This window comes from Lagenorhynchus albirostris, chromosome 3, assembly GCF_949774975.1.
Source record: "Lagenorhynchus albirostris chromosome 3, mLagAlb1.1, whole genome shotgun sequence".
Lineage (NCBI taxonomy): Eukaryota > Metazoa > Chordata > Mammalia > Artiodactyla > Delphinidae > Lagenorhynchus > Lagenorhynchus albirostris.
The window spans coordinates 44,130,209-44,144,092 of NC_083097.1; the positions used below are offsets into that span (position 1 = coordinate 44,130,209).

The 13,884-nt window shown below is 38.7% G+C and overlaps 1 protein-coding gene across 2 annotated transcripts in view; it reads left to right on the forward strand.

Annotated features, from left to right (window-relative positions):
- Nucleotides 1-504: 504 nt before the first annotated feature.
- The window catches only part of GPBP1 (GC-rich promoter binding protein 1), a 71,347-nt gene continuing 57,967 nt past the window's right edge, over nt 505-13,884 (forward strand). The window contains exons 1-2 of one of the 2 annotated variants that reach the window (XM_060142970.1): nt 505-660; nt 1,897-2,859. The gene's annotated coding sequence lies outside the window, so the exon portion shown is untranslated. The remainder of the gene's footprint in view (nt 661-1,896; nt 2,860-13,884) is intronic. The other variant, XM_060142972.1, reaches the window with a different exon arrangement.

Below are 13,884 nucleotides of genomic sequence, written 5' to 3' on the forward strand. Positions count from 1 at the left end.
CGGCGGCCCCACCATCCCGGGCTCCGGGTTGGCCCCGGATTGGGGGAAGGGGGGGGCTCCTCAGGGAGCAGCGGGGAATTCCCCCTTCCACCGAACCTTCCCGATTGTTCACCGTCCTCACGTCAGCAGCAGGGGGTAATCCCCAACTCCAGCTGCTCCTGACGTCACCGCACGGAGCCACCGCCCCCTGCGCGCCCCTGCCTCCGGGACCTCCTCGAAGCCCCGCCCCTAGGCATAACCACGCCCTCCACCCCTCCCCCCAGCCGCCCGACGTAGAGGGCGGAGCTTCTTTGGCCGGGGCGTGAGCGGTTGCTTGGGCCAGAAGGTTCTTTGGTGGAGGCGCTCCTCCTGCTGCCCCGCCCAGTAGGTTCGTTCGCACCGATTCTTCCACACCCTATCTCCCTCCTCCTTCTCCTCGCCCCGCCTTTCCTCTCCCGTCTCCTCAGCTCCTCTAGTTCCTTCCCCGCCTCGCCACCTTCCACGATCTCGCGAGACTTGGCCCAGAACATTGCGGATCGGGTCGGCGCCATTTTGGGACTGAGACTGGTTGTGGGGGAGGGAAAAGCGGCAAAAGGGGATTATTCAAAGTACCGAAAACCTCCTCCCGGGATCGAGCGCAGCGGCACCCCCAGGCCAGGGGCACCTCTGGTGTCGCAGAAGGTAACAGCGTCCTCTGGGCTCGGCGCCGGGGTCTGGGGAGGGGAGGGGGGGTGCCCGTGTCGGCGTTAAGGTTTGAGGGGTCGGGAGCGGCGTTGGCTGCGCGAGGTGTGAGGCTGTCCGCGGGCGGCGGCGGGGGGGAGGTGGCGGGAGAGCAAGGAGAGAGAGGGAAGGACAGCGCGGGGAGGCCCCTCTAGGTGTTGGTCCTGGTGGAGCGGAGGTGGCAGTTGTGGGGAGGGGGTGGGTGGCTTAGCCTGGGCGGCTGGTGGGGGGGGGTTGTTTGGCGGAGGCTGGGAACGAGTCCGGCGCCGTCCGTGCTTGGTCTTCCCCGCTCCGGCCTCTCGCACGCTCCCGCCTCCTTCCGCACCGCTGCCGCTCTCGGAGGGCTGAGGGAGTCGAGGCCGAGTTGTGGCCTTCGGTGGTTTCTCAGCGCGCCCGGTCAGCCCGCCTCTCGAGGTCCGTGGCCCGAGCTATGGACTGAGGCGAGCGCTGTCTAGTCCCTCTGAGTCCCGTGGGGTCTGAGGGGACTGGTCTGTTTGGGAGAGAGAACCACTCTGAACGCGGTTTACGAGAAGGGCTAGGTTCTTCCACCCCCTCAGTGCTGTGAGAAAGAAACCTGTTTCCTTAATTCAAGGAAATTGGGAAGCCTCACATTTCCTTGCTGCCCTTAGAAGCCGGGTAAGTCTCACGTTCGGGCGAATTTAAGGAATGTTCTCGCCCCACTTCTCAGGCACTAACCTTCCTACTCTGAGCGGGGAAAACATGCCTCTTCTTTTGGACATTCTGATTTGGAGGGAGCGTCTTTCTCTTTATATCTCTCATTCTCTAAGTTGCATTTAGTAATAATGCTCGGTGGCAGCACACCTGTCTATTCGTTTTCCTTTGGTAGATTGAATAGAAAATACAGAAGGTTTTTTGTAAGATTGTTTGCTTGTTTCATAGTTTGTAATATTTACTCAACGTATAAGGAGGTTTGCTTATATAATCCTGTTAGCTTATATCCGCACCCCCTTCCCACTTGAAATCAGCGCTTGCCCTCCATAATACCATCTCCCATCGTTTTTCCCTTGTCTCTACATATCCTGAAGTCCTTTTCATACTCTTGACTTTTTTTGGGGTGCTTGCTTGGTATAGAAGTGCATTTCTGTCCAGAGGTTGACTGTTTAGGTTGGGGATTAATTTTTAGCTCAAAATTAAAGCTCACTGTGTAATTTAAATTGTTTTTTATAACTTTTACAGGTGATTGAATTACTCAGATATGAAGATCATCTTCTAGGTTTTGTGTAAAAGGCCCCGGATATTTCAAGTGGCCATTTTGGAATTACAATGTTTCTGGATAATTTTGCCCCAGAAGTTTATTAAAATTGGCAAGAATCATCTCTGAAGTGAATTGGTAGTAGTGAACAATTCTACAAGCTTTAAAGAGACCCAGGCATTTCTTCAGTATTTTGGTTCAAACGGATTATATAACTGGTTAAAGTATTTCAGCTGGTAGTATTTTTGCCCTCCCCCACCCCCCAATCCCTCCCCTCTTGTTGGTGTTCTTCAGTCAGAACTGTAAGATATGTTTGATTTGTGTACTGAGTAATTTCTCTGCAGTTTCAAATTACTGTTTAAATATTGCTGAAGTTTCATGGCAGTTTATTTTTACCTTTATTTAAAGTTTTAGGAATTTTTGACCTCAGCCCTTTTCATGTCACAATGGGACAGCTTCTCTAAATGAAGACATTGAACGAATACAGTTTTTTTGCTTTTATCTTTTATTTACATGGAAATTTAAGATGTTGCAGTTTCCCAGCAGCACGGTAGTATTGAGATAGCTGTGTGTCTCTGTTTATGCTGATGTTTAGGAATGCTCTTCAGATGTGAAATTTTCTTTTTGTTTTTGCTTTTTGGCTCGTAAATTGGATATTTCATCTGGAGTGGATAAGTACAACAGTGACAAGTACATGGAATAATAAAGAAGACTTTAAAATCTTAAATCCAAGGAACTTGGCTAATTCTGGAGATAACCATATGAAAACTTTAAAACAGAAGTATGGGTAGCTGACTGAAGTAACTCTATGTCAAGTAGCCATAGGTTAAGTATCTTCAAAGAACTTGGATTTTATTTCAGAGGATACAAAATAAAAAAACAAACTGGAAAACATAAAGATTACAGAGAAAAACCCAACACCTTCCTGTGCAGTCCTGTTGGAATTTGTAAGTACCGTATGGTGAGCAAATCAAATGTCTGTTTGTAAACTGTAATGAGAGTCAACTTTATCCCTGTGTTATTCTTGGAAGCCTTTCAGTTTCTTGCAATAAGATTGCTTGGCTTCAGTTTCCTGAGCAGTCTGAAAACAACTATTAAGTAAATTGAAATGCAGAAAGAATTAAAAGTTAAGAATATTTCAGATGGAACAGTCCAAATTTGAAGTTTTTGTGCTTCTAAAGTAAAAGACAAAATCCATATGGTCAGTATGGCTTTATGGATTGGTAGAAAGGTAGGAAAAAAACACAACAAATAGCCAGTTTACTTTTCTAAATATGAGTGTAAATTGTGTTCTAAATACAGTTTAGTGTTCCAATTTAGAGTTAGGTAGTTGTTTAAAACAAATTATAGGGCTTGACTTTTAATCTGGTATTTCATGAAGTAAATTGTTTTAAGGGGTAACAGTTCCTAACTTTTTAATCCATTATAGAAATTTCTTGAAACAATTTTTGACGTGGTTTTGTATTTCAAATTATTCCTTAAGATCTGACTTCCAAGAAGTCAGTTCATTACTAGGAACAGAAACTGAGAGGAAGTGAGCAAGGTGCACTAAGAACCTTTCAAATAACTTAAAAAAAAAAACAACCAAAAAAACCCACAAAAAACGAGTATGTTTTCTCCCTTGGAAGGTTATGCTGCCTTAAGTTTATAAACAAAGCTTGTTAAAAAAGTTGTGAATGTTAATTGCTGTAATAGAAATCTTTTGACAAATAAGAGTATCATCTTTTAATAATATTTGTATATTTGAGGATTGAGTGGTGTTACGATTTGTTACTGCATTTAGTTTTTCACTGAATCATAGGCATTGAGTAGAAGTGTTTGTTTTTAAAAAGTTAAGTTTATTTTTAAACAATTTATATTAACAGATCAATGTAGCTAAAATTAGAGTTTATTTCATTTAATTATTTTTCTGAGATTAAAAAATTGTAATTTTTGAACACTTTGCCAAGATGGCCTAATAACTGGTCAGTTGCTCATTTATTTTGAACACAGAACTTTTTTTTGTTGTTATACTGTTGTATCTTGTTAGCTCACTTAGAGCAGAAGAGGTAGGCGAGTCCGAAAGATTGTAGGTATTTAGATATACATATATGGTATTTACTTTCTGATGTAAAATTGAGATTAGAGTTCAATAAATCTCTCTGTTAGAATAGAATAAGATATTTGTGTTTTCTGGGTCAGAGCTGTGTGTAGTACTGGTAATTGAGTTTCCACCTTGATTTATGTAAAATTATGATGAGAACAACCCCTCTTTCCCCCCCCCCTTATTTTTTTATGCTTCAGAGGGCTTGTATTTTATGTTCCTTAACTCAGTGGATTTTCAAGTTACTTGTCTAAGAACATTCATTTTAAACGTGATTGAGAAGTTGAACTGGAAGTGAATAGCCTTTATAGAAAAGAACCACATAACATTTACTATTTGTGATTATTTTTCTTTAAATTTCTCCTATTGATGATGTTACTCCAAGCAGTAGTATCAGGATAATGATTATTCAGTGACCAGGGTTTTTTTTTAAATATAAATTTATCTATCTATCTATCTATCTATCTGTTTATTTATTTATGGCTATGTTGGGTCTTTGTTGCTGTGTGCAGGCGTTCTCTAGTTGCGGTGAGCAGGGGCTACTCCTCGTTGCGGTGTGTGGGCTTCTCATTGTGGCTTCTCTTGTTGCAGAGCATGGGCTCTAGGCGTGCAGGCTTCAGTAGTTGTGGCACGTAGGCTTCAGTAGTTGTGGCACGTGGGCTCAGTAGTTGTGGCTTGCAGGCTCCAGAGCTCAGGCTCAGTAGTTGCGGCGCAGGGGCTTAGCTACTCCGCGGCATGTGGGATCTTCCCGGACCAGGAATGGAATCTGTGTCCCCTGCATTGGCAGGCAGGTTCTTAACCACTGTGCGACCAGGGAAGCCCGACCAGGTTCAGTTAGCTCTAATCCTTGGATAGTCTGACATTCGTGAAATTTGCTTACAGTAGTTGTTCAAGGACAGATTCACTCAACTTGAGTTTTTGATAAATATTTAATTATTTTCTTTGCATTGAAATATACAGTACCAGTAGTAACTGGAACAATTGCTAGGTTGCTTCTTTTTCCCCCCTTAAGTACCTGTCTCCCCTACTCCCATTTTTTCCCCCTTTTTTTCCCCTCCTGTGCCTGAAAAATATATAGGTCTAAAATGACAATTATAATGACTAACGTTTATAGATGATGATAGTGTCATGTATTTTGCTGTGTACATAGTATATCTTAGAGGAAAGTACTATTGTTACAGCGGTATAGGTGAGAAATTTAAGATTTTAGGGAGACTGAGACTGGGAGAGAGTTACTTGGTTATGACCAAGGTTAGGTTGGAGTCTTGACCAAATTTCTAAGTCGGACTCCAGAGTCCCAAATGCTTAATCACTAGTCATATTTAATACTGCCTTCATGTGGATTTTACTTTATTAACTCATTCTTTTTGAGCATAATCACTGATGTTTTTGTTTTTCTTCTTATTTACTGCTTCTCTTTGGTTAATATTGATTACTAGTGGAGCTTGGAGACCAGCTGAAAGAAGATAAACTACTGTTAGTTTTGCTGTTTGTTAGTATCTATTTGAGGGATAACTCTGGTTAGCTAAAAATAAAAATGTTGTTTCAGGTTATGGAGTGAACATAAGAGAGAAGAAAATAAAATTTAAAGTTAGCAAGAGAAGGGAATAAGGATGGGAACCTCTAATCTGAAAGTAAAATTACAAGTGAGGATAGAACCTAAACCCAGGCCAGATTATCTTTGAGTCAACCACTTTTTCTGCTTAATTTTTGATGAAAATGTTTTGATAACAGTTTAGTTCCAGGTAAGGATAGTGATGTAGAAAAAGGGTAATTTCTGGGAGTTAGGAGATTTTTGGTCTTGGATTTGGAATATCTAGAAAAGGGCCTGTATGACCTTGTATATTTACTTAACCTCTCTTGGCCTTAGTTTCTTCATAAAACTGATGGCTTTGTTAATTGTGAGGTGTGATATAGAGGTAAAGTTTTATTCTAATTGTAACATTTTAAAATTTTGCTTAATGTATTTTACATGTCAAACCAGTATTTTAGTTTCTGAAGTTATTCTCTTGTTTCTGTTAATGGCATTACCTGCATGCCAGTCAGCCCTGCCTACTCATTTCCAGTTCCATTTATTGTGCTAGTTTGGTCCTTGACTAAGGAAATAACCTCCTAACTCATGTGTTAGCCTTTAGTTACATTCAGTCTCCACAAAGTCTCCTGTGGCCAGAGAAATCTAGCTAAATTATAGTTCTTGTTGTTGTTGCTTTAGCAGCCTTTAGGGTCATGTATTTGGAATATTTAGGGAAGAGTAGGTTGGAAAGAAATGTATTCCCTGCCCTCCCTGCTTTTAATGATGTATGTGTGAGGGGCTCCTAACATGAATTCTTTTTGGCTGTGTGGTTCGAGAAGTCTCCAAAATTGATAATTTTGGTGGTGCTTCCATGTATTTTCTTGGATAGCAGGTTCATTTCTTTCAACAGTAGCATTGTGAAAAACAAAATGTTAAAATTGTTGAAGACCCTTTGTGGTTGGGTCTGTCTTTTTCAGTTTTACCTGCTTGCTTTTTCCCTTTTTGTTAGCTGCCTCACCTAGCAGAGTAGTTATAGGCTTTTGCTCTGTATCTTTTCAAGTAGTTGCTGGTTTCTGCATCATTTTATATATGATATCCTACTCAGTTTCTTGTTCTTTAGTCATCTTTCTGTTCACAGCTTGAGGAGTGCAGTGTTTCTGATCTTCATTTTCTACCCTTTAATCCAGTTTTCAGGTTATATATTTTTAAAACTACATTTAAAAGTTTTTTCCATACTTAAAACAATTTTTTTAAGCAAGAATAAGAAAAAAATTCTAGTTACATAGGTTTTTTTCTTTTGAAACTCAACTTGCAGATATGTTAAAAAACATTCTTCAACTGAAAAAGTGTCATTTTTGTCTTTACATACGTATACTAGTAAAAACAAGTTAGCTTTTCAGTGAACATAAATTACGCAGTTGACTTTCGAATGACGCGGGGATTATGGGCACCTACCCTTGAAGTGGAAAATTCACACATAACTTATAGTCGACCTTCCATTTCTGAGGTTTCTCGGTATCTGCAGTTCTGCATCCACGAATTCAACCAGTTGTGGATAGTGTAGTATTTACTGTTGATAAAAATCCACATATAAGTTGGCCTGCACAGTTCTAACCTGTGTTGTTTAAGCGTCAACTGTATATTCTTTTAACGAATGAGTTTAAAGAAAAATGGTATCGCACATGGATTTTCTGTGGGTCAGAAGTTTGGTAGCAGTTTAGCTGAGTGGTTCTGGCTCCCTCCATGTCTTTTCATGAAAATCTCAAGGGTTGCACTCATTTGAAGGCTTGATTGGGGCTGGAGGATCTCCTTCCAAGAAGGTGTACTCATTGGGCTGGCAGGTTGATGCTGGTTGTTGTCTGGAGAACTCAATTTCCTTACCATATGCCTTACCATATACAGACCTGTAGCTGTTTGAGTTTCTTTACATGGCAGCTGCATCTCCCAGAGGAAGTGATCTGAGAAGAGAGGTAGATAGAAGCGTGATGCCTTTTATGACATATTCTCAGAAGTCAATTCAGCCACACTTACTTCATGAGAAGCAAGTCGTTAAGTCTAACCCACAATCAAGGGGTGAGGAGTTAGGCTCCACCTTTTGTCAAAAGAATTTGTGGACATAGTTAAAAAGCACAATAGGGGTAATTCTTTACAACCAGTAGTTGTGTCAGTATAACTAGCTAAAAGTCTTTGCCCCACAAATAGGAGGTTTGAGTTGTTATAAATTTAGAGGAGAAAGTGTATTCTAAATTTGTATCACTTTAGAAGATTTAAGTCTTTCTACCTTTTGAACCAGTGTGAGATATGTAAGTAAGGTTTTCCACTCCTTGCACTCACTAATCTCCCAATATTTGTAATGAGGGAACTTTTTTATTATGGTAAAATAAACATAAAGTTTACCATTTTAGCCATTTTTGAGTGTGCAGTTCAGTGACCTTGAGTACATTTCCATTATTGTGCAATTATCATCACCATCCATCTCCAGAACCATTTTTATCTTCTCAAATTGAAACTTTGTGTACCTATTAAACATTAACTCCCCATTTCCCTTTCTCTCCAGCCCCTGGCAATCACCATTTGACTTTCTATGAGTTTGACTATTCTAGGTACCTCATACCTATTGATATTGTACTCTTCAAAACACTTCTTAAATGTTTTGAGTGAAATCTTTGAGGAAATTAGTTATGTTTACTTCATAATAAAATAGACTTCATTGTCCTAATTAAAAATTTGTGGCAGAATATGCATGACATATTATGCATAAATACAACAATAAAATTTACCAATTCAACCATTTTTAAATGTACAGTTCTGTGGCATTAGGTACATTGACATTGTTATGCAGCCATTACCACCACTCAGCTCCAGAGCTCTTTTCATTTCGTAAAAGTGAAACTCTGTACCCATTAAACCATAACTCTTCATTCCCTGCTCCCCTCAACCCTTGGAAACCACCACTCTACTTTTTGTCTTTATGAATTTGACTAGGTACCTCATATATAAGTGGAATCATGAAGTATTTGTCTTTTTGTGACTGGCTTATTTCACTCAGCAGAATGTCTTCGAGGTTCATCCATGTTGTAGCATGGGTCAATCAGAATATCCTTTTTTTAAGACACAATAACCCATTATATGTGTGTGTACCACATTTTGCTTATCCATTCATCCATTGATGGACACATGGGTTGCCTTTACCTTTTGGTTATTTAAATAATGTTGCTGTGAACATGGGTGTACAAATATATGTTTGAAGATTTGCTTTTAATTCTTTTGGATAGATACCTAGAAGTGGAATTGTTGGATCATATGGTAATTCTATTTTTAATTGTTTGAGGAACCACCATATTGTATTCCATAGTGGCTGCACCACTTCTTATTCCTATCAGCAGTTCACAGGGGTCCCAATTTCTCCCTATTTTTTCCCAACATTTGTTGTTTTCCATGTTTTGTGTTCTAATGGGTGTGAAGTGGTATCATTATGGTTTTGATTTGAATTTCACTAATGATTAGTGATGTCTGATGTGCTTATTGGCCATTTGTATGTCTTTGGAGAAATATTTATTCAAGTCTTCTGCCCATTTTTAAACCAGATTTTTTTTTTTTTTTTCCTTGCAGTACGCGGGCCTCTCACTGCCGTGGCCTCTCCCGCTGCGGAGCACAGGCTCCGGACGCGCAGGCCCAGCGGCCGTGGCTCACGGGCCCAGCCGCTCCGTGGCATGCGGGATCCTCCCGGACCGGGGCACGAACCCGTGTCCCCTGCACCGGCAGGCGGATTCCCAGCCACTGCACCACCAGGGAAGCCCCAAACCAGATTGTTTTTGTTGTTGAGTTATAGTTCTTTATTCTTGATACCAACATTTACCATAATGAGTGGATTTTAATAACTAATATTAATGCTTACCATGTTGCAGGCAGTGTTCTAAGCTTTTTAACTGTATTAACTAATTTAATTTTCATAGACACAGTGTGTGGGAAGGTTCTATTGTCCTAATTTTATAGATGAGAAAATGAAGTCACATTTTAAATTGCTTGCTAAGGTTACACAGCCAGTAAGCGAGTGGTATTTCTGAATCCGTACATTCTGTATCCAGAACTTAGACTCCCACCCATTATGGCTCATAGTTAGAGTTGTAGGGTGACAATATAAAGAAAGTCAAATACTATTTTGTTTCAGGAACTTAGAAGATATTTTATTCTTAGCCAGCAACTAAATTTTATTTTCCTTAATGTGATACAGTTGTGAGTTGTTTATAATAAAATGTTCAAATGAGTTCTTTTTCAGGAATATTCTCCTTTAGGATCACTTCATAAATAATGTTATATAATATTTTAATTTAGAACGTGCTTTTCCCAGTTATCATATAGAAGAAATGCTATTTCCATTCAGTGGTTTAAGAAACTCAGTTTGAAATTAGTTTACCCAGGCTTCACAGTAGGTGACAGAACCATAATTTGAATTCTGTTTATCTTCATTTTTGTTACAGTTAACTTCCTTAGTGTTCTAAGTAATAGGTTGTATTGTAAGAGCAGTGCTGTCCAATAGAACTTTGTGAAAAGATGGAAGCATTTCTTTGTCTGTACTGTTCAGTATAATAGTCACTAGCTGTATGTCATTATGGAGTTTTGAAATGTGTCTAGTGCAGATGTGGATCTGAATTTTAAGATTTATTTAATGTTAGTTTAAATATAAATTGCAATATATGGCTACTAGCTGCCGTATTGGAAAGCACAGCTCTAGAGCAGTGGTACAGAATCCAGTCAGATCCCTAACGTTTTTAAAGTGCACTTTTTAAAGTGTGTATACTATCCTGAAATAAAATATCCTATGCATATAATAAGATCACAATGATATATAGCTATAAAAAAAAGACATTTATAATAATGTATTGCAATATGTAATAGCACAGGTGTGATCAGACACCCACCTCCCTGCCTTCCAATTTCCAAAACACTGTGTACAGGTTATTTGCCCTTCTTAAAAGAAGCAGATGATCTATTGTTCTTAAGTATTCTTGGAAGAAAAGTACCTCAAGTTGATTAATAATACAGTGATTAATTGGAGTACATTCCTTTATTTTTATAGTATTTACTGCCAGGGTAGTTGAGTGGGTAGTTAGCAAACATTAAAGGTATCATATGGTGTAGTGACGTGATGAGCATCTTTTTATGTGCTTTGGTGAAGTGTCTATTAAAGTCTTTGGTCCATTAAAAAAAATTGGCTTGTTTTATTAAATAGTAAGAATTCTTTATATATTTTGGCTACAAGTGTATTAGATACACGTTTTGCAAATTTCTCCCATCTATGGTTTGTCTTCATTTTCTTAACTGTGTTTCGAAGATCAGGCAGTTCAAAATTTATAGTAAAATTGGTTACTTTTTTCTTCGTGATATGTGCTTTTTAAAAAAAAATATTCATGCATGTATGCATGCTGTGCCAGGTCTTAGTTGCGGCATGTGGGATCTTTATTTGCGGCACGTGGCTTCTTAGTTGCGGCATGCATGTGGGATCTAGTTCCCCGACCAGGGATCGAATCTGGGCCCCCTGTATTGTGAGCGCAGAGTTTTACCCACTGGACCACCAGGGTAGTCCCTGATTTGTGCTTTTCTGTGTCATAAGAAATCTCTGCCTAACCCCAAGTCACAGGATTTTCTTCTGCTTTTTAGCTTTCTTCTAAAAGGTTTGTAGTTTAGCTTATATTTTTATGTCTGTGATCCATTTTGAATGATTTTTTGGCCTGTGAAAGGGTTTCGTTTCATTTCTCTATTATTATTATTTTTAATTTAGATGTTCTACTCTCCCAGTTCAATTTGTTGAAAAGACTTTGTTTCCCATTGAATCATGTTGGAATACCTCTGTTGAATATCAATTGACCTTAAGTATGTGGAACTATTTGGCCTCTTCCTTGATATGTATGTATTATGTCAGTTCCACAAAATAGTAGTCGATAAATACAAATGGTAGTTTTTGATCTTTTTTTCTGCTCTATTGTAAAGCCTGTTTGACATCTTTTCTTTCCTAAAATCTTTTATAGGAAATTCGGAATAAAAGGGGAAATTTTTTTTATGGATATGTGAAATAAGACTGGTTGCAAAATAATGCCATCCTGAATTCATAGAGCAATCTTCTTTTGAGTAGCTTGAAATATTAGATATTATCTAATTTATACTTGAGCATACTTGGAAAATAAATGACAACATTTCTGTATTGGAAATGAGAAAGTAGGATACAAACATACCACCTTATTTACTGTAAAACATTGGCTCAACAGTGGATCTGGGATTTTTATTTCTTGAGTACTAGTCTATGCTAGAGATGTTCATTGCCTGTAGATATTTGAGTGTCTACTATGTGCCTGTACTTTCACTGGTTCTTGTTTAGTAACAAACAAGGCAAAAATGTAGTTCTTGAACTCATGTAGTTTGTCTGCTCTGAAGTTCTGTGAATACAGAGTAAACAGAGTCCTTAAATATGAACACTGATTTCATCCCATCTAGTAAATAATAGCTATTTGTTGTTGGCCCGGCCAGCCTTTGTAAGACTTTTATTTCCTGCCATAGTAAAACTGGTTCTTTTCCTGTTTCACAAAGTTATCGTTAGAATCAAGTGAAATAATGAATGCTAAATGCTTTGAAATTGTAAGATGATAACCAACAGTAGTAGTAGTATTGTTATGGCTGGGTCAGATAGATAGTAGTGTGTGAGGATCATATGACCAGGAGGAAGATTGTGGATAAGGGAAAATAGATAAATGTAAGTTGAAGGGACAGAACTGAGCAGAAACCAGGTATCTTTAGGTTGCATTTATGACCAGTTTAAAAGTGTTGAAGCATAATGCATTATGAGGTAATTGTTTAACCTGCAGTATGGTACCATAGTTTTAAATGGGATCTTTATGCAAAAGATCTTCCCCGTATTCTACTGTTGTAATTTAACTAACCTTGACTTCTCCATTTAGTTTACAAATTTAACATATCCAAAACTGAACTTTTTTGAGTGTTTCACAGCCCCATACTTTCTCCATTCTTCCCTAGCTCAATAAATGGATACAGTATCCACCTACTCAAGCTAAATAACCAGGGCTCACTTTTGATTCCTTCTTTTCCTCCCATCTAATCAATTAGCAAATCTATTTGCTCTCCCAAATATGTCCATTTCTGTTCCACTGTCACTGGGCTTATACAAGCTGCCATCTGTCTCTTATTTGAACTACTTGCTGTATAGCCTTGTAACTTTGTTATTGTGCTATTCTTACACCCGTGTAGTTTATGATTCGTAGAGCAGAGTGTCTTTCCATTGGACCCTAAGAATAACATGCAGACTCTATAGCCTACCAGCGTCTTTATTGTTTGTCCCCTTCCTTTCTCTGCAGCCTTGTTTACTGTCTTCCTAGACCATTGACCTTTGGCCTTCTTTCTCTTCCTTGACTACACTAAGCATTTTCCTTCCTGTCTTTGGGCCTTTATGTTCTGCCTCTTTTTTTTTCCTTGTTAGCTCAGTTTTGACTCATGTTACATTCTGAGTGACTTTCTCTAACCATTCTATCTATGTAAAGTGGTCATCCCCCTTCCTGTATCCTTTGATTTGTCTTGTTACTCTATATTATCCTGTTTATTTCATTCAGATCAGTCTCTTAGTTATCTTATTTACTCTCACCCATGTTTATTGCATAAACTTCTGAGGGCAGGTACCTTGTCTTATTTGTTTATTGTTATATGCTCAGTGCAGTTATTTGCAGAGCAGTTACTTGCAGAGCAAAAGAATTGTTAACAGCAAAATAATTGTTAACATCTTAGATAATGTAACTTCACTTTTTCCCCCCAAATTGAGTATATATAATTGTTATTTTTATTATAGAACTGCTGTTTAACTGCGTGGGGACTAGGTAAAATTTGTTAGGAGATTATTTACAGCCGAGTTTCTTTGCTGTCTGATCATTTAGAAGCGGTTTTATCTGCCTAGACTTAAATTGTTACATGAGCTTCTAGTCTGTTTGCTAGATTCAAGGCTGGCTTTGGATTTGCTGTTGCCTTTCTGAGGGGACTGCCTGATAAAGAGTTCTTTATTATGACCCTGGCCTTTCAAAAAATGTCCCCAGTTTTGAAGTGTTGAGTCAGAGGGATTGAAATCTAGTGAAATTGCCCTCTCAGGTTTAAAAAGATAAAACACATTTTAGAGTTCAAGGAGTGACTTTAAAATATGTGGGTGGCTAATTCAGGCTCCTCATTTTTGGAAATCAGGGAGGCTATAATTGTTCATTTATATTAACTAATGTCTTTATTTGAGAAAACGTAATCCTTTTACATTGTCTCCTCAAAGATGGAAATGCAGATTTATGTCCGTAGAGCTTTAATTATTTTTGGTATTATTACAAATTTTCT